Raw genomic sequence first — 24,761 nt, 5'->3', positions numbered from 1 at the left:
TTGCTAAAATCAGGTCATCCAAGCCTGCATGCCGTCTGTCCCTTAGGACAAAGACCTGACAGGTGCCTGCCGCTGCTATGACTCGGACCGTGGGAAAAGCAAGCCCAGTCTTCCCCCAGCCTCACTTGCTGATCAGGAACAAGATGACTTTGAACTACAGTCCTACCTAGTGCCTGCCTCCTGGCACGAGCTGTCACGTGATCTACCACCCCTTAGAAGCCTATAAGAGTAGAAACCCCCTTTGTTCAGGGATTTGCAGGCTCTTCCCTTCAGACCCTCCTAACGTTGTCTCTCCTAATGGTGGTGTTCTTTGGGGTCTGAGGGAGGGTTTCTTCTTCCTTTGTGGCCCAATTGAACTTACTGAGTTAAACTGTGTCTCTGGTCTGGTTGTTTCTTCTAATGCTGCCTCACTTCAAGATCTGATCACAAAATAGCCTGTGGTCATGAAACACACTCTCTTAGTAAATATCATTCTAAAGTGCAATTCGTGTCAGCTACGTTTTACCCTCACATAATTTCTAATACATAGTAGAAACGGAACCCAGAGCTTTGAACATACTCTGAACATGCTCTGGTACTTAGCCACACATTCATTGCTTTCCATATACTCTGGCTATGTTGAGATAATGTCTCCTCATACCCAGTTTATCCTTAGACTCCCTATGTATGCAGAGCCTGGCCTTCAAGTCAAAAGATTCCTACTCCTACCTCCCAAGTGCTGGGAGTACAGTCCTATGTCACCATACCACGAATTTTCTTACACTTTTTATTATCAAACATTGTTACACCTCATAAAAATGTTCCAGATTTAGAAAAAAAAAATCCAGAAAAACAAACCAAATACTTATAGGCTTGGCTTCAAGTTGCAAGTCTTTTGTATAATATTGGCAAGGTGCTTTTTTTTTGGTATGGCAATCTGTAGAATAAATGAGATGTGTGTAAAATGGTTATTTATATCCTGGACATGGTATATACTCAATAACTTTTAACCCTGTTATTGTCCCTTGATGCTGCCAACCATGCTTTCCTGAAAAAAAAATACATATGACAAATACAAATGTAAGCTGTGACCATTGCTTATATTTCTTCATCTTTAAGTCTACAAGACTGAGTCAGAAGAGGATCTGTAGCCAGCTCCCTCCTCCTCACTTGGCCTGAATTTGGGTAAAATAGTACCATGATACAGGGTTGCTATTCCCTTTCAGACTATGTAGCTCAACTTCCACATTAAAACATGTTTAAATTAAAATCAGAAAGCATTTCCACTGTTAACACCCAATTGCTACCCTACATGTTGAAAAACAACAATTAAAACAAGTATTGTGAAACAAGTGAGTCGTGTACCACGCATCTTACACTGGTGTGCTTCCACTTTTAAGTATGATGTCAGCTATGAAGGAGATGGGATGCTCCTTTTTCCCATGAGCAGCTGCATCCCAGGAGGCTAGTTGAAGCTTCCCATGAGATGGACACGGCTGGGACTAGATGTGTCTTTCTATTAATTCCTGTTATAATTTCTGGTGAGGCCTTTTCCACTGATTCATAAATATAACTGCCACTGCTATGTGCCAGACATGGTAGCATGTTGCTTTCCTGGAAGTCTCCTGGTTTCTGCACAGAATGGTGTGACGTGGCCTTACGACCCCGGTTTGCTGATGAGGTGAGCCCCAATATTTGGTGTGGACATTTTGTCTTATTATATACTCATAATGGAGATGATCAATCCCCAAACTTGGCTGCTTCTGGATTTGGGTGTTTGAAATATAATTTTAATCTTCAACAAATATGTTTTTCAAAATGCTACTTTTCATGATGGAAATTGTCCTTTGGGGGAATTTCTTCTCCAAAGAGGTGATAGTTAACCACTGTTTCCTCTTGGAGCTATTACAGCTTCTCAGCTTGAAACTGATACTGATAGCATTCCATTGTAGCCCCTCCTGGGTTAGCATCCCTCCTACAACTGGACAAGCAACTCCCTTCCAAACTGTTATCTGTCTCTGTCTATCAATTTGAATCTCTCAAATATCCTACTTCCTTCTCAGCACCACTATAAGCCATTGCCTTCTATATTCTTTTGTTCTGCAGTGTAAATCCAAGGCCTTGCACACACACACTGCCACTAAGATACACCCCAAACTCTGTGCTTCGATTTTAACCTGGCTGCTGCTTAAACTCGTCTTGTTTCTGCTGGTGGGAGTGCCTTTGTACACTGATTGCTGGGTAGAGTAAAATTCTGCTAATCCCTTGACCCACCTCTCTGCTGCTAGGACCCTGGTTACGTATGCCACCATTTCAACACAGACTTTGTCACAGGAAAAAGGAAAACAAGTCCCCTTTTTTAATGAGACATTTTCTTACAGGGCTTCCAGAAGGTATTGCAGGCCAAAATTGTAATAATGGCCCTAGTTCAGAGAGAAGATATTCTAGAAAGGGACCTGTGACTTTACAGGGCAGCTACCAGACAACGAAATAACACACTGCAAAGAACTAATGTACCCCTCCTCCATCCACCAGAATTCTATGCTGGGAAAAAATAATTAAGCCCTGGTGCCAGGCAGAGGACAAACTCTGTTCCAGGAAGAGACTGGTCAGTTCTAAGAGCGTATCACACAGTTAACACATGCATATTTCTTGGCCTTTGTTTCATTTCTTTTCTATAATATTATCACACTAAGATGTTAAGAGGATAAAGAGAAACAAGGAGGATTATTCTCCATAGTTTGGGTAAAGTTTCAATGAGTCCGGTTTTTCTTGATCAGTTTTTGTTTCATAGGTACTGTTAGGATGTGATGCTAATTAAAGGGAGCCCACAGGTGGCAGTTCCTTGAGACATGCTCCCTGCTGACTGGGCAGGGCAGGGAGAGGAAGTGGGTTTGGAAACTCCTTCTGACCACTATTTTCTACTGAATCCTGCCCATGAGCATCACACTACTGCTGCTCCAAGGTCACCGTGACCTCAGTATCAGTGAAAATATTCCAAAGAGATACTGTGCCTCTCCCTTTACTATCAGTCCATTCAAACAACAGTTCCCAAGAAACTGGAATTTCCCAGAAATCTTATGCTGGAAGGAGGAGGAAAAGGCTGAAACCTGGTGCCAGCCAGAGGAGGAACTTGTCTCTTGGAAAGAGATTTCACATAGTTTTGCCAGAGCGATTGGAACCAAGACAACCAGGTGAAGGGACGTCATCTTGACCATGACTGCTTAGTTATGTATACAAAACCTAAATCTCATTAGCATGTGACCCCTAAATATGGATTTAGGGGAGAGTCCCTGAACCTCTCCATCCCTCTTCTCACAGCAAATAAGTCATTTTACTGCTTTGTACCCTTAGTTACTTCAATAATTAATCCGTTGAGGGTTAGTGACCTAGCCTAACTTGCTAGAGCAGCTGCCAGAGCCTAGGCACTGATCTTAATTCCAGTAACAATTTTGGCAAGCCGGTGAAGGGGAGGGGAAAGACTTTTTGAGTGTCAGACACTAACAGTGACTTAGTCCTGCATGTGCATGGAGAGGGAAGACTGAACACTCCCACGTAGCTAGTGGAATTCCTTCCCCTTCAGCCTCTGTCAGTTGGTGAAGCAGAGAAATGAGTAGCTGGATTTTGGGTTTGACTTGAAGAAAGTCTGGCTTGTAAACTTGTGAAATTCCCACAATCATTGGACCTTGGACTTTCTTATCCTGTTAGCCCGTTCTTTAGTGATTGGCTCTGTCCTTCAGAGTTTTTCTCAACGGTTTTGGTTTGTTGAATTATTTGGGCCTGTTGCACCATGTGTTCGATAAGCCTTCTTCATTTGGAAACTCTTGTGAACAAATTGGGTAGCGCTGTTGGAATATTTGGGCACCTGTTGGGTGACAGGGAAGGTTGAGATGTGTTGCCCTTTGGGGCTCTGTCGAACTGATTGAGACAGAGAAGCAGCGATATTGAGACCTGTGTGGTCACTTATGTAACCATGAAGCATGTTAAGTGTGTATTATCTTGGTTTCCCCTAGGGAGAATTCTATCCGGCTAGTCTTCTGTAACCTTTGGTGCTCTCTAAGACAGCATGGGACATGACTCATCTTCCTCTAGAGTTCCTGAAAATGATGCATGGCAAAGCTCTGGGTGCTTCAGTTTTGAATTTGCATGTGATGAACTTACTGCAAACCAAAATTACTCTTCTTGACATGCCTGATTTGGGGTGTATGTGTATCTATGAATGGATGGATATAGATATTTGGGCATGATTTCTGTACCACATTAGTATGCATTGCCTGTTTTTTTTTCCTCTTTCTCTCTCTCTCTCTCTCTCTCTCTCTCTCTCTCTCTTACTTTGAAAGTATAGATAAAATGTAACAATTTACTTTTATAATATAGAATTTGAGATTGACAGAAAAAAACTACCTCATCCATCCAGTTTAAGTGTTAACTATATAGTTGAAAGGTTAATTTTGAACTTCCTTCCTGATGGAATGATTTTGATCTGGGACAAGACAGGTTTTTATAGAACTATATAAACCAGGCTGACCTGACCTTGAGCTTACAAAGCTCCACCTTCCTCCACCTCTATCAAGATTTTATATTTTAGTAACACAATTACTTGGTGTTTTTTGCTGATTTTGTTGAGATTTTAACTAGTTAGAAAACTATCTTGCCAAAGTCTAGGAAGATTTAAAGACATGTTTAAGTCTTTAAAATGACCATTTTATAAGCAACTATTTAAAAAGATTTGATTCCCTGTACATCTCTGACTAGAAACACATGGAGTTGTGTGTTCAAAATCTGTGTATTATGCACAAAACTGCAGAGTTAAGTATGTGTAAGCGCAACACATGCAAAGTGACCAATAAGCACTGTTTCATGCAATACATACTATATATATAGACTGTCAACATGCAATATATACTATATATAGTCAATATGCAATACATACTATATAGAGACTGTCAACATATAAAATGGACACTGAAATTCTTTTGACATTTCTGCTATTTTGAGTCAATATGATAGAGATTAAACACCTGTCATTTGGAGCCAGATGTCTATTTGCCTGACTAGGTCATTATATATAATGACTAGCTCATTATATATAAAGGGTATATTTCTACATCAGAAAATGAGTCTGCATCTGGTGGTCACTAGTCCAAAGTTTCTAAGAGGTCAAGTGTTTTTATTTTTGTCATTGCTGTAGATGTATTATCCCTACCGAGCCATTAATTCTAAATTTGTCTCAAAATTAGAAGCTGAGTTTTCAAAAGACCTCTGTGTGGTTGTTCTGCATAATGATGCTAACGGTTGCTGGCTCCTCTACATGTGACTGCATGCTTATCCCTGCTGCAGATTAGTGAATCTCTCAACCTTTGCCAGAGGAGTGTCTTTTTGCGGAGGATGGTGATTAACAAGAGACACACAACTGGTCAAGGAGCCGAGAGGCTCAGCCTCAGGTGGGTCACCTGTCTCACACTCCCTTCTCCCTAGGCTCAGGTGTCATCATGGGATCGGAGGTGTAAAGGATGTAAGAACCAGAGGTGGTGGGTTACTGGACTTCAGTAAAACAATGTTTACCAGACAGAGAGGGAAGTTTCACATACAAACTTACAGTGGTTGTGGCAGCGTGCCTAAGACCCGCACCAGCTCCAGCCAGGCCAAATCCCAGCACTGAGAAGTGAGCTCATAAGTCTCACTGCTGGTTGAAGAGCCTTTGGCAATCAATAGTGACTGGGAGAAGAAACATCAATTTTCTTTAAGTGTTTGGCCCCTGGTAGGTTGACCATACTAGTGAATGACATATACCCAAGGGTTCTTAGGCAGCACAAATTGAACACATTGGGCTTTCCAAGGGGGAAAAAAATGATGGGGACCACAAGGTTGGGTAGGTAAGTAAAGAGTGGTGGACCTGGGAGGAATTGGGGGAGGGGAGGGGAATATGATCAAATACCTTCTATGAAATTTGCAAAGAATTGGTAAAATACTTATTTTTTAGGGAAGAAAGAAAAAAAGTTACATGATCTTAATAAGAAAGAAATAAAAAAAGAAATACAAGAAATAAAAACTATTTGTACACATGTAGATTTGCATATGTCTACCATTTCCAAAATCCATTTTTTAAAAAATAATGCTAGACATGGAACACAGGACCCCACATGGTTAGGCAAATGCTCTGCCACTAAGCTACATCTTTTCCTCAGACTCTTCACATTTTCTCTGGTTTTCTTAGGGTCCCAGTTTATACCAGACTTTGAATAAGAAGCACTTGTGTGCTTCCTGCAGGGTCCTGATTGGCTACATTTTTGTCTACTAATGATTATCGTCCATATCAGCAAACAGTCTGCAGGAGCAATCTATCTCGATCTCCTTATCTACTAAGTCATTGTCACATTACAGTAGATTCTTGGTAAACTGAAAAATGTCAAAGTGCTCTTAGATAAATGAAACCCCAAGCAATGAGGAAGAATTTGCAGCATGCTTTTGAGAAGGCTCTAAAGAAGAACAAGCAGGCCACAGTGGGTTCTCGACGAGGCTGCAGCTCCCTGTGCTTTGCTGAGCCGACTGTGAGAGGGTATCCTTCTTTAAGGGATGCTGGCTCATTCAGGTGATAGCTACAGTCTGTAGAGATATAGCTCTGTCTTTCTCTAGGTGGCCTGTAATCACAGGCAATAGAAGATGTTCTCATGCCTCCTCCAAAACTCGGCACTTGAGACGAGCCAAAAGAGATTGCCATTTATTCTGCATAGAGAGGACTTGGAAACGCGTTCCTGAGCAGGTTTCCTCGGTCCCTGTCCTGCCCTGGGACTGGACAGCTGGAACCTCATGGTGAAAGCTTGCCATCATGGCCCACCAAACTGTTCAAAATGCTCAGTTACCTGGGAAGTGTTCTCGGGAAGTTCCTCTATCTGCAGCTTTGCCTTTTCATCTTGCAGAAAGCAGCCAGCTTGTTCGCAAAGGTTTTCCTTCCTTTAGGAAGCTCTGTTGGTCTCAAGCCATGTGGATGTGAGCCCAGGGTAATAGTAAACCTAGGCCACTGATGCTGGTTGGCTTACAAAGATGTTGTCAACAAAACATGTTTGCAATAAAAACTAACAAGATTTTTTAAATTGAGATAATTTCCTAAATAATAGTTTTAAAAGTTATTTTAAATTGAAATAGGAGGTGTATCTCAGTGGTAGTTTTTAACCTAGCTTGCCCCAAAATGAAAAAAAAAAATTAGGGGCTAGAGAGATAGCTCAGTGCTTAGGAGCACTGGCTGCTCTTCCAGAGGACTGGGCTTCAATTGCCATTACCCACATGGCAGCTCACAACTGTCTGTAACTCCAGTTCCAGAGGATCTGGCACCCTCATACAGATATACAATAGGAAAATCACCAATCCACACTAACTAACTAACTAAATAAATAAACAAACAAATAAATAAATCTTTAAAAAAAATAAATCTTTAAAAAAAAATACATTAATGCATACAAACCACACAAGCTTTTAGTTGGCAGAATGTGATTTAACTGACTTAATTACAGATGTTGGGTTGGGGAGAGGGACCAATAGCTCAGTCTTTGTCCAGCATACACTGAGTAAGATGGGAAGCATGGATGCATAAAATGAAAGAATGAATGTCAAATGTTATCTTGGATTAAAAAAGAAATTAAATCATCTTTATTGATACAACAATGGAGAGGGAAATCCATTGCTATAGCAAATGAGCTGAAAGATAGATAGATGCGTAAGAGTAGTGGGCAGCTCACACAACTGTTTGGATTTAGTAGAAGAGAACAGAGGCTGAGCTGGAGAGATGGCTCTGTGGTTAAGAGCACTAACTGCTCTTCCAGAGGTAACTGAGTTCAATTCCCAGCAACCACATGGTGGCTCACAACCATCTGTAATGGGATCCGACGCCCTCTTCTGGTGTCTGAAGACAGTGACAGTGTACTCACATAACTAAAAGAGAGAGAGAGAACAGAAGTCTGCACTTCAACAGTGTAGTAACTGCATGCATTAGGATGCAAACAGTCTCTTTCCTGAAGATGCATGCCACTGTGTCTCACCTCAGGTTTAAGCTCTTTCTTCAGGAGTCCACAGAGTAGTGCTAACAGAAGTAGCTTCCAAGCATCTGCCCTCTCTTCTGGCTACCTTCCCATCACAACCTTTTCCCGCAACACAGCCATTTAAGTTCACTTTATGTGCCAGTAACTAGATGATTGTTATCCAACTCTGCATCCTCCAAGCTCCACCGGGGTTGTTCATGCAGCTTTGTGATTGGTTTCCATCTCTGATCCAAGCATACTTTCTTTATATATATTTATAGTATATATACTTATATATATACTGTATTTACATAGTATATATATATATATTTATATATTCTAGATACTGATTGTCACCAAAATAATTTTCTACTGTAATTTTATTACAAAATAATACAGATGAGGCACTGTCAAGTTTCAGTGCTCTACACACACTCAACACACATTTATCATCCTCCCCCCATCCTTCTTTAAAGTAAATAATCTAGAAAAGCCAGCTGGGCCAATTAAGCTCTTTTTATTTTTCTATTCTTTCAAGACTCTAAGACATTTTTATTGACTACCTAATAGTACTTTAATATCTTTAAGTTATTTTGGTTTTTACTATTATTTATACACACATGTGGAGGTCAGAGAGCAGCTTGTGAGAATTGAGTCTCTCCTTATACTATGTATGTCCCAGGAATGTAACTCAAGTTGTCAGGTTTGGTGGCAAATGCCTTTACCTGCTGGGCAGTCTTGCCCACATCATATAGGTTTAGAAATGATTGGGAGGATACGAATAAGAGTTTAAAACATAGATATCATGGTTTAACAGTGCTGCATGGGATGGTAACCACATGGTTTTGAAGCCTAGTTTTATTTTTATTAATTTTATATATTTTTTTTAGTTCTGGGAACAGAACCCAGAGTTTTGTCCATGTTAAAATGCTCTCTGTCCCTGAACTCCATGCCTGTCTTTACCCACATCATTTTAAACACAGCTTGGGATTTTCAGCTAACTTTCCCTGAAGGTATTTCTTCTTTAAAATGCCCTGAATTTTTATCATTCTTTGGGAAACATTGGTCACCTGTTCTCAATTTTGTCTACTGGGTCAGGAACTACTTAAAAAATGTACTAAAAACCACATGAATTTTATGTCCGTCTGGAAAACAGGACTCAGCTTGCATAGATGTCACAGGGTCCACGTGCATACTGCTCCATAGCACTGAGGCTGTACCTGCATAGAGGGCCCAGGGAGGTGAGTCACTGTGTGACTAGCCATAAGAAACTCACTGTGCTGACTATCCATAAGAAACTCACTGTGTTGACTAGCCATAAGAAATGAGCACACCAGGATTTAAGACAATCTTTTTTTATAACAGCCTCCCCTCCCCCGGGATGAAAATACAATTCCTTATTAGCTGAGGTCCTCAGAGTCTACACAGTTCTCTGGTCCTGTGTGGTTTCTCTTGACCCTGCTGGAGAAGCCTCAAAAGAAAATGAAGGATGACATTAGTCACACCTGTTTTATTTTGGCAGCGTATTGGAATTCATTCTCCTCACTCGGTGGCAGAACCACCTGATTGCTTTTATTTTATTTTATTTTATTTTATTTTATTTTATTTTATTTTATTTTATTGCCTTTGTGTGTTTACTGATAATTCTTGTCAGCCTTGAGAATAGAAAGATGAGTGTGACTCCCCAGCTTTAGTACTAGGTAGAGAGAAAGTGGGGAGAGCTATGCCAGCATTTTCAACAAATGAACATGAGATTCCTGATGGTCTAAAAAGAATATTCAATATGGAGGTCAGGAAAGAGAGGGGGGTGCTGAAACAGAAAATTACTGTACATAGTAATTGAAACCTCCAGCTTGACTCAAGGATGGCTCAAGATTAAATATTAGCACCACTTAAACTGTTTAAAAATTTTAAAGAAGCTCCCAAGAAAGTGCAATTTTGCACTTTTCTTTGGAGAAAGAAAAACAAAAGTGGCTACAGGGGAGTAAATGTGTTTTGGATTACGTTCACGTGGATGTGAAGTGATGTTTCTGGGCCCGGTGTCTGGTGCAGAGTTTTTTCCGTTGTTTGGAACTGTTTAAGATTTGACACGGCTTTACAGGGAGCTTCGTACCCCTTGAAAATCTTTCACTGCGACTGCTTCAGAAGAGATTCTAGCCGCTGTTTCCTCTCCCCCACAGTGCCTGGCACCTTATGCACAGCAGGAACTAAACAGTGGTGTGCCTGGGGTCAGGGAGGTGGCTCAGCGGGTCAAGGCACCTGCTGCCAAGCCTGAGGCCCTCAGTTCTTTCCTTGGGATCCACGCTGTGGAAGGAAGCAAACCAACTCCTCCAAGTTGCCTTCTGTCCACCGCGAGTGCCTCCCCTACGCAAATAAATACATATACTTTTTTCCAACTTAAAAAAATAGTGTGTGGCCGGGCAGTGGTGGCACACGCCTTTAATCCCAGCACTTGGGAGGCAGAGGCAAGCGGATTTCTGAGTTCGAGGCCAGCCTGGTCTACAGAGTGAGTTCCAGGACAGCCAGGGCCACACAGAGAAACCCTGTCTCGAAAAAACACCAAAAAAAAAAAAAGTGTGTGTGAGTTACTAAACTGTCACATACGAAGCAGTTTCATCACCAAACGTCCGGAAGAGGCCATTTGCACTATGCACATTTTCAGAATTACTTACTGTCAATAAACGAGAAATCATTCATTACAGACAGTTACGACATCTATCTAGAACAACGAAAATAAAGTTTCTTTCTTTTCCGTGTCATTTTATTCCTTGTATCTTTAAGAGCAAACACCGTTGTCTTTTACGATACTCTCCCGTCCCCGCGCTCGCTCTCGGTAAAGCCTACAGTGTCAGAGGAACGCAGTAAGTTCCAAGGCTGTCTAGGGCCTGAACACAGTCAAGGCTTGCCATACTCGTGGCATTTTCTTGGTGGATTACTACTCTCTGTTTCCCTGCTGTGGACCATCTTTTTGCTCCCTTCTCTTCCCATCCAGCTCCTGGGCGTGAAATCCCCTTGTTTCCGCTCCCATCCCTGTTGGCTCCTCCCCTTGTTCCCACGCCCACCAGCGGAGACTATAGCTCTTATATACAGACAAACCACGTACCAAAAAAGTTTCCCTGCCACAACTTCATTTCCAAATCCCCACCACCACCACCAAAGAAATAAAACTGAGTCAATAATGAGAAACCGACAAAAGAGCTAAGTTGATGAATGACAGCACTTGAGTGAGAGCTGATGGGAAGGAGCCTGGTGCAAAGGACGTGCAGAGGAGGCTGTAGTGCAGACAGCACCAGCATCCCTGTGCTCCTTCTGGAAACAGCTCCAGAGGGAGCCAGGTACACGGACTGGTGGGGGCGGGGGAGGGGGGGCAAGCAGAACTCTCTCCCTCAATGCTGGGCCTCATGCTCAGATCACATGAGGCTTGGGCCTATTTTCATTTTCAACATTAAAATATCGGACTTTCACACATGAATGTCCAGCGTCTCTTGAAAAATCAGAAGATCTGGGTCCACATTTGCACATGAATAGCCATCAATGTGTAGGAAATAAGTCCTTCACCTGTAGGCCACAGACTGCCACTAGCTTTTCGTATAGGGTAAAGCGGTCTGAAGAAGGTGGACGGTTGAGAGAGATTTGAAACTTGCCCCTTCCTTTCCTAGACACATTTTCCCATCTCAGTATGAGCCAGTACATTCTCCTCTGTAAATGCTTTACTGACTGCTGCTGTCCTTATGGAGTGATCATGAGGATGAGGATGCAAATATTTTTTAACGATGGGAGTAAAAGTGCCAAATGCATACTAATGCCGCAGGTGCTAGCGTTCCAGTCATTCTTTTAGGGCTAAGTATTTTCTAGTATTTCTAAGTATTTCCTTTAAAATACAACTAGGTATAGCTAGTTAATACACTGAGCAATATACGGTGAGGAATGCTGTCCTCCGGAATTGGCTATTACAATTTTGAAGGCATAGCACCTGTGATTATCTGCATGGGCCCCTCATGATTCTGGGTCTGTTAACCTCCCCTTATAGAACAAGGGAGTGAGGGCGGTCATTAGACCCACACCAGTCCCTCCTCCTCCCTCTGCTGTTCTTAAGAACCTGTCACTATGCTGGCGTTAGACTTTACTCCAAGGAATTGCTATAGAATCACCCATATGCTCTTCTAAGTAAGCTCAATAAACTCATGGGTTCACCAGATTATACTTGGGAGGAATGCTTAGTTTGCTCTGACACTGGTGACCCATCTACCCACATCTCCCAGGAAACGTTACATCAAAGTTACTATCTTGGTCTGGAGAGATGGCTCCGCAGTTAAGAGCCCTGGCCGTGCTCCCAGCTCATTTGCTATAGCAATGGATTTCCCTCTCCATTGTATCAATAAAGATGATTTAATTTCTTTTTTAATCCAAGATAACATTTGACATTCATTCTTTCTTTCTTTCTTTCTTTCTTTCTTTCTTTCCTTCTTTCTTTCCTTCTTTCTTTCTTTCTTCCTTCCATTCTCTCTTTCTCTCTTCCTCTCTTTCTTTCTTTCTTTCTTTCTTTCCTTCTTTCCTTCTTTCTTTCTTTCTTCCTTCCATTCTCTCTTTCTCTCTTCCTCTCTTTCTTTCTTTCTTTCTTTCTTTCTTTCTTTCTTTCTTTCTGCCGTATAGAAATCCATATATACTTAATGTGGTTCTTGTTCTAAGTGTCAGAGGAGCAGTACCCATTAATCGAAACTGGTCAAGAGAATAGAATCTGGGTAGAGACCAGACATTCCAGTTGGGCCAGTTCACCTGGCCCAAGACCACCCTAGGAAGGTGGGCTCACCTCCTGACACGCTAAAGAGTAGGTAGGAAAAGAAAATTATTCTCTTAATGAGACACTACAGTTCTCCTTCCCAGAATTCTCACCTCCCCCACTCCCCAGTGACACTCCCACAAGCTGAGCATCCATGGGAGGTTTGGCTGGATCTGACCACCATTCTGAAAGGGCTAACTCTTGGGTTTTCTTTTTCTTCTGTGCCTTGTTTTCCGATGCCGACCAGAACCTAAGTAGATTTTTTTTTCTTTACGCTTCCTTACTCTTCCTTTAAAAACCCTCCTCGCACCATGTGGCTGCGCATCTGCCATGTATCTGACCTCCATGCTGGATCAAAAACATGTCTCCCCCTCTCTCTTCATTCTCTTCTTCCAGGCAGCTGCTGGAATTCATTTTGCCTGCCACAAGGTTATTTTTCTTCTAAACTCTAATGACTGGTCCTCGAGCTTCTATTTAAATCTGTTCTTAACTTCTTTTATTAACAAGACTAAGAACCCCAAAAAAGAGCTCCAGTTTCCCCAGGGTCATCTGGCAACCTTGAAGGGACTCCCCCAAATTCCAGTAACACAAGCAGCCTAGCATCTTAACTCTCCTCTTTCTTTAAACCTCATGCCTTCGTAACCTCCCCTCCATCCCTAACCTGTCCGGTTTTACCTGTGTGCAGCAAATGCAGCCTAAATCCTGGTACTCCTTCTTCAAGGCCAAGGTGGTATCCACATGTTCTATATGCCCACTGTGGCAGCAACTGTAAGAAAACGTGCTGCTTCAGGCCTTTTCTCAGTCACCTTTGTCCTAATGCTTGCCTCCATCCATCCCTTCCCCTCCACCTTCCAGCCTAGGCTCATGCTCCTGGCTGGACCCTTTCCCAGCACCACTAAGAGACATGCCTGTATTTAACATTCTTTTTGATGTTCTTTACCTACTTATTTAGACACAAGGTCTCCTTGCGTCATCCAGGCTGACTTGGAACATGTGGATTTCCTGCCTCAGCTGGCTGAGCAGCGGGATGACAGGCCTGACACACCCATCAGGCGGTAGTCAGCATTCTTTACTGAAGGGTATGTAATTACAGATGGACTTTACAGACACAATGGAAAGTCACCAGACACTTTGGCCCTGAGCCACATCACACACCTGTAGTCCCTGTACTCGGGAGGCTGAGGCAATAAGGGGACAACATACCTGAGGCCTCTCTGGACCTCAGAGTAAGGCCTGGTCACCCTGCAGCTGGCAGCTGAACCCTCTGGGTTCATTAGAGAAGCTGAGGGGTCTTCTTCCCACCCCATCCCCCCATTGCTCCTACAGCTTTTTTAAATCACTAAAGACAATAGTGAACACTGCAGGCTAAAGCAACAGGATTTAACTTATTCATTGATACAAGACTTCTGCAAAGAAATTGCCATGACTTTTTGTGGCTTATGGAAGTCCCTGCCTACCAAACAAAAGAAATGTTAACTCAAGGCTCACCTGGTGTGAAAGCGCTGGTGTGGCTTTTGTATTTTCAGAGGGCTCCTGAGACTTTTGAGATGTCCTTAAGGAGGGAGTGTTTCCACTGGAACTGTCTGAAAAAAAAAAAAAAAAGCATGTATTGAGCCCCTACTACACCCACTGATGGAAGGGTTGTCTGACGTCATCATCTGATTTCTCTTTCCTTCGCCTTTCTGAAACTTTCCAAATGTTAACCATATGAACAAATTCCAGATTCCAGAAATTTCAGTACTTGCTCTCTCTATACCACAGGAACCAAAGCTAAACGAAACCACACAGACAAAACCCCGAAAACTGGAAGGGTGAGGATATACGGTGGGTTTGGGTATCCTTCATGTTCCAAACAGGTTTTGAATTTCAGGGTGGATACAAAAGACTTACGGACCCATTTCTCCCTTCCCCCCTTGCTCTGGACAGTGAGAACTTTGATTAGAGGAGAAAAGCTTTGCCTACAAAGCTTGGCTTCCAGCTTACAATGTTTCTGCTGCTGATACTGAACAATGCATTATTCACACCTGTGTCAGACAGGGGAGGGGCCTCCTGGCTCAGCCAAGACTCCAGCCTCTCACATGATAACCAATGCCACAGCACCTCCCCCTCCCCCATTCCTCATTTCCTTCTTTGCTCCCAAAGGTATGTTGTATTTCACTGGAAAGCGCTCACTCTGTGACTACAGCAATAAGCACTATATAAATAATAAATGGAATGCAATAGAATCGGAATTGTCTTGGACCCTTGACTTTGGCTTACTTCCCAAAGCAGGCAGACTTAGACATGCAAAAGCCACTCCTTTGACAAGCTAGTTTCCCCTCCTCCTTTCTCTAAAACTCATCTCACTTTTGCTTACTGGAACTATTGTGTGCCTGTTTGGGAAAGCAAAGGGATATTGACAGTGTTCAGAGTGAAATGCCTCTGTGTATGGGGAATGAAGAATAAAAGCAGAGAACGGAGGGCAAGAGAAGTTGTGAAGCCTACCAACAAAGAACTAAACAAAAGCAATAACCAACTGCTTTTTTTGAGCCATGTACCATGCTAGAGTGATTCAGGCATATGAAGACTCTTGAGACACAGGCTCCAAGTCCAAATGGATGGATGTTGCATACCGTAAACGGTGATGCTACCAGGAAGCTGTGGCGGCCAAGACAAGGAGTCTGTTGCTGTTGGGGAGTACATACCAGACAAGCTTCTCCTTTGGTATTAGATGGGCTTTGGGGGCTATGAAGGAAAGGAATTTGATGGAGAAAACAGAGCCGGAGAGATGCAGAACAGAAAGGCTTCAAATAGACAAGGGGATCCATTGCTGGCAGAGAGCAAGAGTTGAGTCCAGATTAAAGAGGCAAGAATTCACACCAGGTTGCTTCTCATGGTGTGCTAGCACCTTACAAATGAGTCTTCCACCAATCACACAGCCCTGTCAATCTCATGACATAGAGAAGTGAGGCAAAAGATAAGATTTTACTACTGGGAAAGACTTGAACCGAGGTCTTCTACATAGGAGGCAAGTGCCCTTCTGGGGTCCAGCAGCTGCTCTGTTAATGCTCTGTATCACCTCTAAACCAGGACTTAGGATTTGCAAATGTATGGACCATAGTAACCATGAAACCTCCTTTTTTTTCAACAAAGGAAAAATATAAACAAATGAGAAGAGAGTCTTCTTTAAAATGTGTAGCTTTTACAGCAATCAAATTGCCTCTTACAAAGAGTTGGATGCCTCAGTTAGGACAGGAACAATAATTTTCATTTCCTATCTGCCCTATAATATATCCATTAAGTATGATCTGATATGGGATCTTAGGACATTCTCTCATAATCAGAAAGCAAGCCGAGGTTTTTGTAATCCAATGTAAATAGCAGTTAAAGAGAATTTTTTCTTTTATTTGCTTCCTAAGCAATTAGTTATATCAAAGACAACTGTTCTTTAATGAGTACAGATTAAAGTCACTGGGGCTCAGGGTGCAGCTCAGTGGCAGAGTGCATGCTTAGCCTATGGGAGGCCCTGGGTTCAATACCCAGTGCACACAGTCACTGAAATGTTCTGAATTGAAGTCCTTGTGAGGGAAAATGAACAGAGCTGCAAGAATAATTTGGCTTGTAATTTCAACCTTAACTTTTGCAAAAAGATTAAGGGGAAGCTGGAGGAGCCCTGGGACACACTAGCCAGCCAGCATACCCCACTCAGCCAGTCCCTGGCCCAAGAGAGATCCTATCTAAAGAAATAGACAAAGGTGTTTCTCAAAAAGCAACAACAGGAGCTGGAAAGATGGTTCAATGGTTAAGAGCACTTGCTATTCTTGCAGAGGACTTAGTTTGTTTTCTGGCCCCCACAAGTAGGCTCATGACCACCAGTAACTCCAGTTCCAGGGAATCCACTGGTCTTCACTGGCTCCTGAATATGTGGTGCACATAACTCACTGAAGCTCAGACACGTACACATAATTCTACCCCTCATAGAGAGACTTTTTTTCAGTTGGGGAAAATAGTTTCTCAAGATGTTTATTGTCTCATTACAGAATGACAAAAACCAAGTTACAATAGTATATTTACCTGCTAAAATATTGTTAATTTATTAAAATAATCATTAGCATCATGCCAGAATTTAGAAATATTTATTATAGAATCATGTATACAAAGCTGAGAATGTAATTTTTTAAAAAATCAGCATATGTGTGTATTTATTGCATGCACGCATGTCCCAAAAGCTCAATGTAAGAACAGTCCTGTCCAGTCAAAATTGGTGACTTTTACATTAAGCACTAGCAAAACTGCAGCCTTTGTTTGGCACTGCCTTGTTTTGCCCTTGATCACCAAGCATTATACTGTCAAACCAGCTGAGAGAAGCAGTCTTTATTTATAATCAGGAAGAGTTTGCTTTGTGTTTTTCAATTATGTATGGCTATCTATTTGAAAATGTTTAAGGGCAGCTCCATGGAAAAGCAAAGAAACTGATCAGAGCTAAGCCTTTTTTCTTTTTTCTTTTTTTTTTTTTTGTGTGTATGGTTCTATGACCATCATTTTAAAAATGCATAGCTATTCCAGGACAAAGAAAATAAATAGCTACAGAGGGAATAATGGAAGCATGGCTAAGAGCTTATTTCCAGTTAAAGCATAATTATAGTATTGAGAACAATATGCCTTCCTTATTTCCACTGGTGCACTTATAAAGGTGCAGTAACACATGAACGACTAAAATAATAACTTGAATAATATTTTACAAAGCCCTTTCTTACCCATTATCTCTACAATTTTACCCAAAGTAAAATACTGATCTATAAATGGCTAATAATACCTTTAACTTGCCTTTCCACTTTTATTTTAAGATAATCATTACTACAAAGATGTAGAGTTTTTAAAAAAACATATAAGTACAAATGTCAGTGGGGGGACTACTTTACAGAATAACATACCTTGAAGGAGGGCCAGTGTGTGAGTGTTTATTCTGTAAGATCTGTAGAATTCAGGGTTGAACTCAAGTCTTTTGTCACAGATGTCAGGCCAGCTTCCTGAGGGCTTGTAGCCTGAAGTGCCAATGGGGATCCGGGTCTAATAAAACATTCGGTCGAATTTTCCATACACTCCAGCCACTGTTAAGAGTTTGTTTTAAAATGGAGATGGGTTTTGTGGCACCATCCAATTGGCACTGGCAGGGATGGAATGATGTCTGAGCAGGGCAGGAAGATCATCATTAGAGGATGAGACCCAGTGGACTGGTTCCTGATGGGATGAGACCTAGGTTGGCACGGTCTCTTTATGGTTGCTCATTCATGTTCAAGGGATGGTGTTGGCTCCAGGGACTGACTTCAGAGGCTCTCTGGGGACAGAGAAGGTATAGGGAACATGCTTGACAGTGGTTTCAGTCACAGGGAGGCCTGTAGAGAGGCCTAAGGTAGAGCAGGTGCCCTAAGGTACTCCATTCATGTGCCCAGGGGATGTAAGTGAATCCTGCCTAAGGTGATGTCCAGATTCCTGTAGGCCTGACTTCCAGGAAAACAGCTGGCTGATTTTTTTTGTAGAAATCTAATCACATTTGCACTTCCAGAGGAAGAACCAAGACAGATTTCTAGTTTGTTTGTTTTTTTTTCCAGCTAGATCAGATAGGAGAGTGGACTTAGGGAGCCCAATGATACATATCTCTCAGCCCCTCAGGAGGCCAATGAGGACCAAAGTTAGCGTAAGGTATACAGCATATCTATACCCATCCCATCCCCAAAACAAAACAAAAGTATCAGGTAGTGGTGGCACACACCTTTAATCCCACACTTTAATTCCAGAGGCAGGGGCAGGATGATCTCTGTGAGTTTAAGGCCAGTTTGGTCAAGAGTGAGTTTTAGGTCAGCCCAGAGCCCAGTCAAAGAAACCCGGTCCCCAAAACCCAAACCACAAAACAAAAACAAGACAAACAACAACAAAGAGGCAAAGAAAGGAAAGGTATTTGGGAATTGCAACTTTCGTGAGGGGTTCACCTGACAGGATGAGACAAAGCAGAGGGTAGACTCAGAGTCCCTAGTACACTGTAGAGGGCCACTCCGCTCCTCAGTTGGTCTAATGAGTATAGTTAACACTGAAGTCTGGTGGAACTCTTTGTCCTTGCTGCTAAATTGTACTAAAGTTCAGCTGAGCTCAGAGAGCTTCTGTAGGCTCAACTGTTCCATCCGTGTAACCCACTCTCGATTGAACATGAACCAGAAGCTGGAGGGTCAGAACTGGAAGCAAAGGGTAAGCATAGAGCACTTGTGGAACATGCGCAGGGCCCTGGGTTCTCTCTTCAGTACTGGGTAGGGGGAGAAGTACTGTGGAACAAATAGGACTAGGTGGGCTTGAGGTTACAAAGTGTAGCCATTCCCAGTTAGCCTTCTGTCTTGTGCTTGTGGGTGCACATACAAGCTCTCAGCTACTGAACCAACGCCTTACATGCCTGCCTGCCTGCCTGCTGCCGCCACCGTGCTCCCTGCCATGATATGATGGCCATGGACTCATTCTCTGAGACTGTAAACCCCAATAAACTTGCTTCAGTATGTTGCCTTGGTCCAGCTGTCTTCACAGCAATAGAAAAGCAACTAAGACAGGAGCAATGAAAATGTCCTGAGGGGGTTTAGCAGGAGGTGCATGCTGGGATTCTTATTTCCCTCACTTTCTGTCTACCATGATGCTCCCACCATGGTGAGCTGCTTTGGTACAGACCCAACTGAGCATTGGACCAAACCTCTATAACTAAAAGCCAAAGGAAACCTTTCCTTCACATAAACCCGAGACATGGTGCTTGTGTAGCATCATTACAGAATTTTCTATGCTATACTGTTACGTCCTTCTCGTCCAGCAAGAAAGACGTGACGACACGAGCTCTTCCTTTTTGCAGTTTATTTCAGGACCCTTTTACAATGCTTCTCCCTCCTGCTCTTACTTCTGTCTTCTTCTCCTCCTGCTTTAATCTTATGCCTCCTGCCCTAATCTTATATCTTCTGCCACTCCTGCCTCTCTGTAGCCATTACTTAAGCTCCGCCTCCCGGCCCACACTCGACTGTTGAGTACTCCCAAGCTTAGCCAATCCCAATAGGCTACGTAGCAAAAGCAGATAGATCACCAGATGCAGAAGCAACCAATGGCAGTAAGCTTAGCCAAATGAGGGCTTTGTTTACGAGGCCGCTCACTCGGGGCTCGGCTCTCCACACTATACATCACTTTCCATGCTCTACTCTCTGAGCAGTAAGCAATGAAGACTTGTTTACATCTGCATCATCATAAGCATCATCCTGTGTGTGTGTGTGTGTGTGTGTGTGTGTGTGTGTGTGTGTGTGTGTGTGTGTGTGTGTGGTTTCTCTGAGTAGCCCTGGGTATCCTAGAACTCACTCTGTAGACTAGGCTGGCCTTGAACTCAGAAATCTACCTGCCACTGCCTCCCAAGTGCTGGGATTAAAGGCGTGCGCCACCACTGTCTGCCTTCATAAGCATCATCCTTACTTCGTGGTAAGACAACATTATGACACAGCTATGATGTCATAGTTGATAGAAAAATTTTCAACTCCCTATAGCCTTAGGGGACCACCACAGGCTATCACTGACAGAAAAGTGATATGCACATTATTAGTTAGCATTTCCCTTGGTGCTGGGGATAGCACCTAGGACCTTGTGCATGCCAAGTTTCCGCTCTTCTACTGACCAATCCCGCCCCACAGTTACTGCTGCTTTGTCTTCTGCCAGAATCCTATGGCCTAGAAAGCAACAGTGACATAGATTTCAAACAAAGATAATTGGCTCTAGTTCCCATATCAATTGTTCAGTGTTTTTCCTTTCTTAGTACTTGGAGTCAGTATTTTAAGACTCCCATCATATGAAAGCCATTAAGGTGGGACAGAGGCTTGACTTACAGGGTCTAGATAGCACCTCCCTTATTCGGTTAATGAATTTGGCCATCAGAAAGAGTCTCCAAGAGGCTAACCCAGGTTTGGTTCCTAAATGCAAAGTCCAAGCTTTCCCCACATTTCATGTGTTTCTGCTTCCCAAGTCAAGTCAAGTGTAGTGTCTCAACCCTTAGCCACCCAATCCTGTCTAGCTAGCCACACAGACTCTCCCGAGTCAGTCTGCATTTATCTGTCTCTCCATTTGTTCTTTAGTTCATTTGGGAGAAGTTTTAAGTGGTCCGTACCCTTAAAAAGTTGGTAAAAATGTATCAAGGCATTGCCATTTGGTTAAGTTTAGCTCTCTCTATGACTCAGTCCCACAAAGATAATTACAGAATTAGATGTTAGGGTGGCTTTGTAATGCAAGCTCCTATGCTCTCATTGGAGGGACCGACAAAAGGATGATACAGAGTAAAAATAGGAAGCTTACAAGATGTAATGAAAACTTTCCTGCCTCGGGAGATTATGTGGCTTCATTGTGATCTAAAAATAAACAAACTGTCTTTCAGAGTGCTATTCACCTTGTTTTTTTCTGTTGAAGTTTATTCCTTAAGTGTTAGTTTTCATCTGTGTATTTAAGTATAACCATAAGAGTGTTAGCTTTGATATCTGCAATTCATCATGATGTGTTATTAATGAGTTGATAAATAAGAAATGAACAGCAAGATGAACGATGAATAATTTTGAATCAGCAATTATTTTGAGCAGTGAGTTAGAACAACGGGTAATGTGCAGAGCAGCAAGCATTTGTATTTTTTTACATAATACTAGGGCAGAGGGACCATATGGGACTACGGTCAGGAAGCTTTAACAAACATCAGGTAAAAATTCGCAACGTATAAATATTTCTAAAAGAGGAACTTGTAGGGGGTCTGGCGAGGTGGAACATGGCTGTAACCTCAGCATTTAAGAAGCTGAGACAGGAGGATGATGAGTTCTAGGTCAGCCCAGGCTACAAAGCTAGACCTTACTTGAAGAAACAGAAACAAAAGCCTGCCACCACCAGCAAGGAAAGTGTAAGGAAACAATGGCTATGTGTTAGGAGCCCCCCTCCCCCGTGGTTCTGTCTCTACGCCCACTTCAATATTTTAAAGAAGTATGTCAATATCTTCCAGGACTTCTAGTTTCATTAGAAAAATAGCAAGCCAAGTAGGATAGACAAGAATTACTTGGGAAAATCACATTTTTCATGTTAGTGATATTCTTGGAATCGTTTATCATGTCTCATTTGAAACACTGAAAAAATAATAGTTTTCTTCCTATTTTCCTAAAATATGAGGCAACCTGTTTGTTTCTAAAAACATTATTTGCTTTTTGTGCTAACGTTTCCCTAACACCAACATAATGTGATATAGAATATTTTTGCCATTAAATTCTAATTTTTAGTATTATAAAAATATTGAATAATCCCAAATGTATAAACATAGGTACTTATATATTGCATATTCACAATTATACATATTAAGAGTATTCATATACATTCATACCTTGCATATTTTCATGAAATTGTCTTAGTCTAATTGTCTTTCACTTGTGAAGATGTATAAATTTTTTTTAAAAGAAAGTTCCTGGAGAAGATACTTATGTGCATTGAAATGATAAAGGGAGACATTGATTAGCTCTGCAGTCACATTAATGTAACACAAACTTGGGATTCTACTTGGCTTCTATATCTTTGCATTAATAATGCATTCACATATTTGCAAAAGGAATCTTGCATTTCTGGCAGAAGGGTTCTGGGGAGAGGCATTTGGTCGAGAACCTTTCACAGTGTTTCACGTGACGATGAGTTACATAAGTGTACATAAATTTGGACTTTGATTCTGGAAGGTCCCTGACCAAAGGTGCCTTGCCAGATCCTTTCTAAATAGAATTTGTTATCGGTGTCATTGCTGGTGTGTGTGTGTGTGTGTGTGTGTGTGTGTGTACGCATGCGCATGCCCACACGAGTATCCACATTCGTATGTGTGCACACAGCATGTGCACACAGAGGCCAGAGGTCATCTACTGTCCTCTTCTATCATTTGCGATTATTTGTTTTCATGGGCGTGTTTTCCATGTTGTGTGAGGTGAGAAGAAAGCTTTGGCGAGTTGGTTCTCTCTTTCCACCTTTATTTTATGTAGACTTTCAAATTCTCTTGCTTGTACGGCGGCTTTAACGACTGGACCATCTCCCTAGTCCTGGAGCTGTTTTATAACTGATTTGAGCTGGCTTGGGAATGACAATATCTCTTTTGGAAATAAGTATCCTGGATATCTCTAGGAAAGAGATATGACTCATGCCATGAGGAAAAGTGTCTTTCTTTTCATCAGTCTTTTTACTAAGTAAAACTGAGATGTTGCAGTATTTCTTCATTAAGCTGACTTTTAAAAGACTTTTTTTTTCCTTTACAGAATGGGAGTTTTTACTATGTTTGATGATCCATAAAGATGCAGACAGCCATCCTAGCGCCTGGTCTCCAGCATCTGCCTTCTCCATCATGACAGGCCATACCTCCAAATCATGAACTGAAACAGATCTTTCTTCCCCTAAAAGAAAAGCTTTATAATGAGAGTTTAGCATAAGAGTATTTGCCCTTTGGAGACAGAAGTATTCAAGTACTATACTTGTTTGCCCTTTTCTTTTGATCTGCTTGAAGTTAATTATGACATTGATATATGTTTAGAAATCATGTGAAGTCCAAGCCAAAGAGGGTTTATATTTGTATATTCATTGTAATTCAATGTTTCCGTTGAAAACAGGTCCAGAAATCTATGGCATTAAAAAAAATAGAAGTGTTAAGTGTTTAAAACACTCAGAAACACATAGAAACTTGCTGAGGATTTGTGCTGCCTTCTGTCTTTCATATCACATGATAAAAAGTCTACCAGAAAGATCATTGCAACCAGCCATGGTGGCATTGGCCTTTAATCCTACACTTAGGAGGCAGAGGCATATAGACCTCTGGTCCACATAGTGAGTCCGAAGTCAGTCTGGTCCACATAGTGAGTTTGTTCCAGGGCAGCCAGAGTTATATACTGACACCCAGTTTTAAAAAAAAAAAATGCTGTTGCAGGGCGGTGGTGGCACATGCCTTTAATCCCAGCACTTGGGAGGCAGAGGCAGGTGGATTTATGAGTTCGAGGCCAGCCTGGTCTACAGAGTGAGTTCCAGGACAGCCAGGTCTGTACAGAGAAACCCTGTCTTGAAAAACCACAAAAAAAAAAGCTTATAAATACTGGTTTTAGAGATTTATAAAATCAAAAGACCACTGCTTGTATGGCATACGCAAAACTCTAAGTGCTTAGGGAGAGGGGAATGTGCGCGAGCTGAGTATGTGCCAGAGAATAGAGAACAACTTCATGATGTAGGTTCTTTTCTTCCGCCGTGTGGGTCCTGGGGATCAAATTCAGGTTGTCGGGTTTGGCAGTAAGTGCCTTTACTAGCTGGGCCAAGTGATCCCATTCTTCAGTGTGGAGAAAATGTCCCTTCTGAGTGGAAAGGATGTCAGTGACCTCTGACAGTTGTGTGAGCCGAACACCATTGACCGGCGACGTCCACATGACCAGCATTTTGCGTTCCGACGCTGCACCGAATCTCACAGAGCCCAAACAGAACCCACAACAGGTTTTGGGGTTTGTTTGTTTGCTTGCTTGCTTGTTTTGTTTGTAATATCTCCCAAGTGAGCATCCTCAGATCAACTCCTTACAGCAGTGTGGTAGGCTAAGAAGTATAATTGTGCTTAAAAAAATGAGGTCAGATTGTTAAACGATTAAAAATTGTTTTCCCAAATAAGATAGGGTATAAAGAGTTCATGTTTTTTTCGCCCATTTTGGAGTTAACTCCTTTCTGTGTAACCCTGAGAGTTACCCACACTGTCTCAAACAAGTGACCAGAAATCTCGTTTCTCAGAGCAAGACGTTGCCATGGAAACGATGACTGGCTAAATTTGGCTAGAAATATTTGCTGTTACATGTGCCTTGTGTTAAACACAGTGCTTTCTTTCCTTCAAAGTAGGAGAGGTGATCTGAAGAGCCATATACTAGGGCATATACCATTTGTTTCTTCTCCTTTCCCCTCTTCCTCCATCCCTTTGTGTTCTC

General features: G+C 42.1%; 1 long non-coding RNA gene across 1 annotated transcript; it reads right to left on the bottom strand.

Annotated features, from left to right (window-relative positions):
* Nucleotides 1–196: 196 nt before the first annotated feature.
* Nucleotides 197–18,085, bottom strand: LOC116094074. Its single transcript, XR_004119958.1, has 4 exons — nucleotides 17,688–18,085; nucleotides 14,263–14,357; nucleotides 13,450–13,540; nucleotides 197–435 (listed from the first exon to the last, which is right to left on the bottom strand). It is a non-coding gene; the product is annotated as an uncharacterized LOC116094074 (long non-coding RNA).
* Nucleotides 18,086–24,761: the final 6,676 nt, after the last annotated feature.

Source organism: Mastomys coucha, unplaced genomic scaffold (genome assembly GCF_008632895.1).
Source record: "Mastomys coucha isolate ucsf_1 unplaced genomic scaffold, UCSF_Mcou_1 pScaffold16, whole genome shotgun sequence".
NCBI classification, from domain to species: Eukaryota; Metazoa; Chordata; class Mammalia; order Rodentia; family Muridae; genus Mastomys; species Mastomys coucha.
The sequence above is the reverse complement of the archived record's forward strand: the minus strand, read 5'-3'. Positions and strand labels throughout refer to the sequence as shown.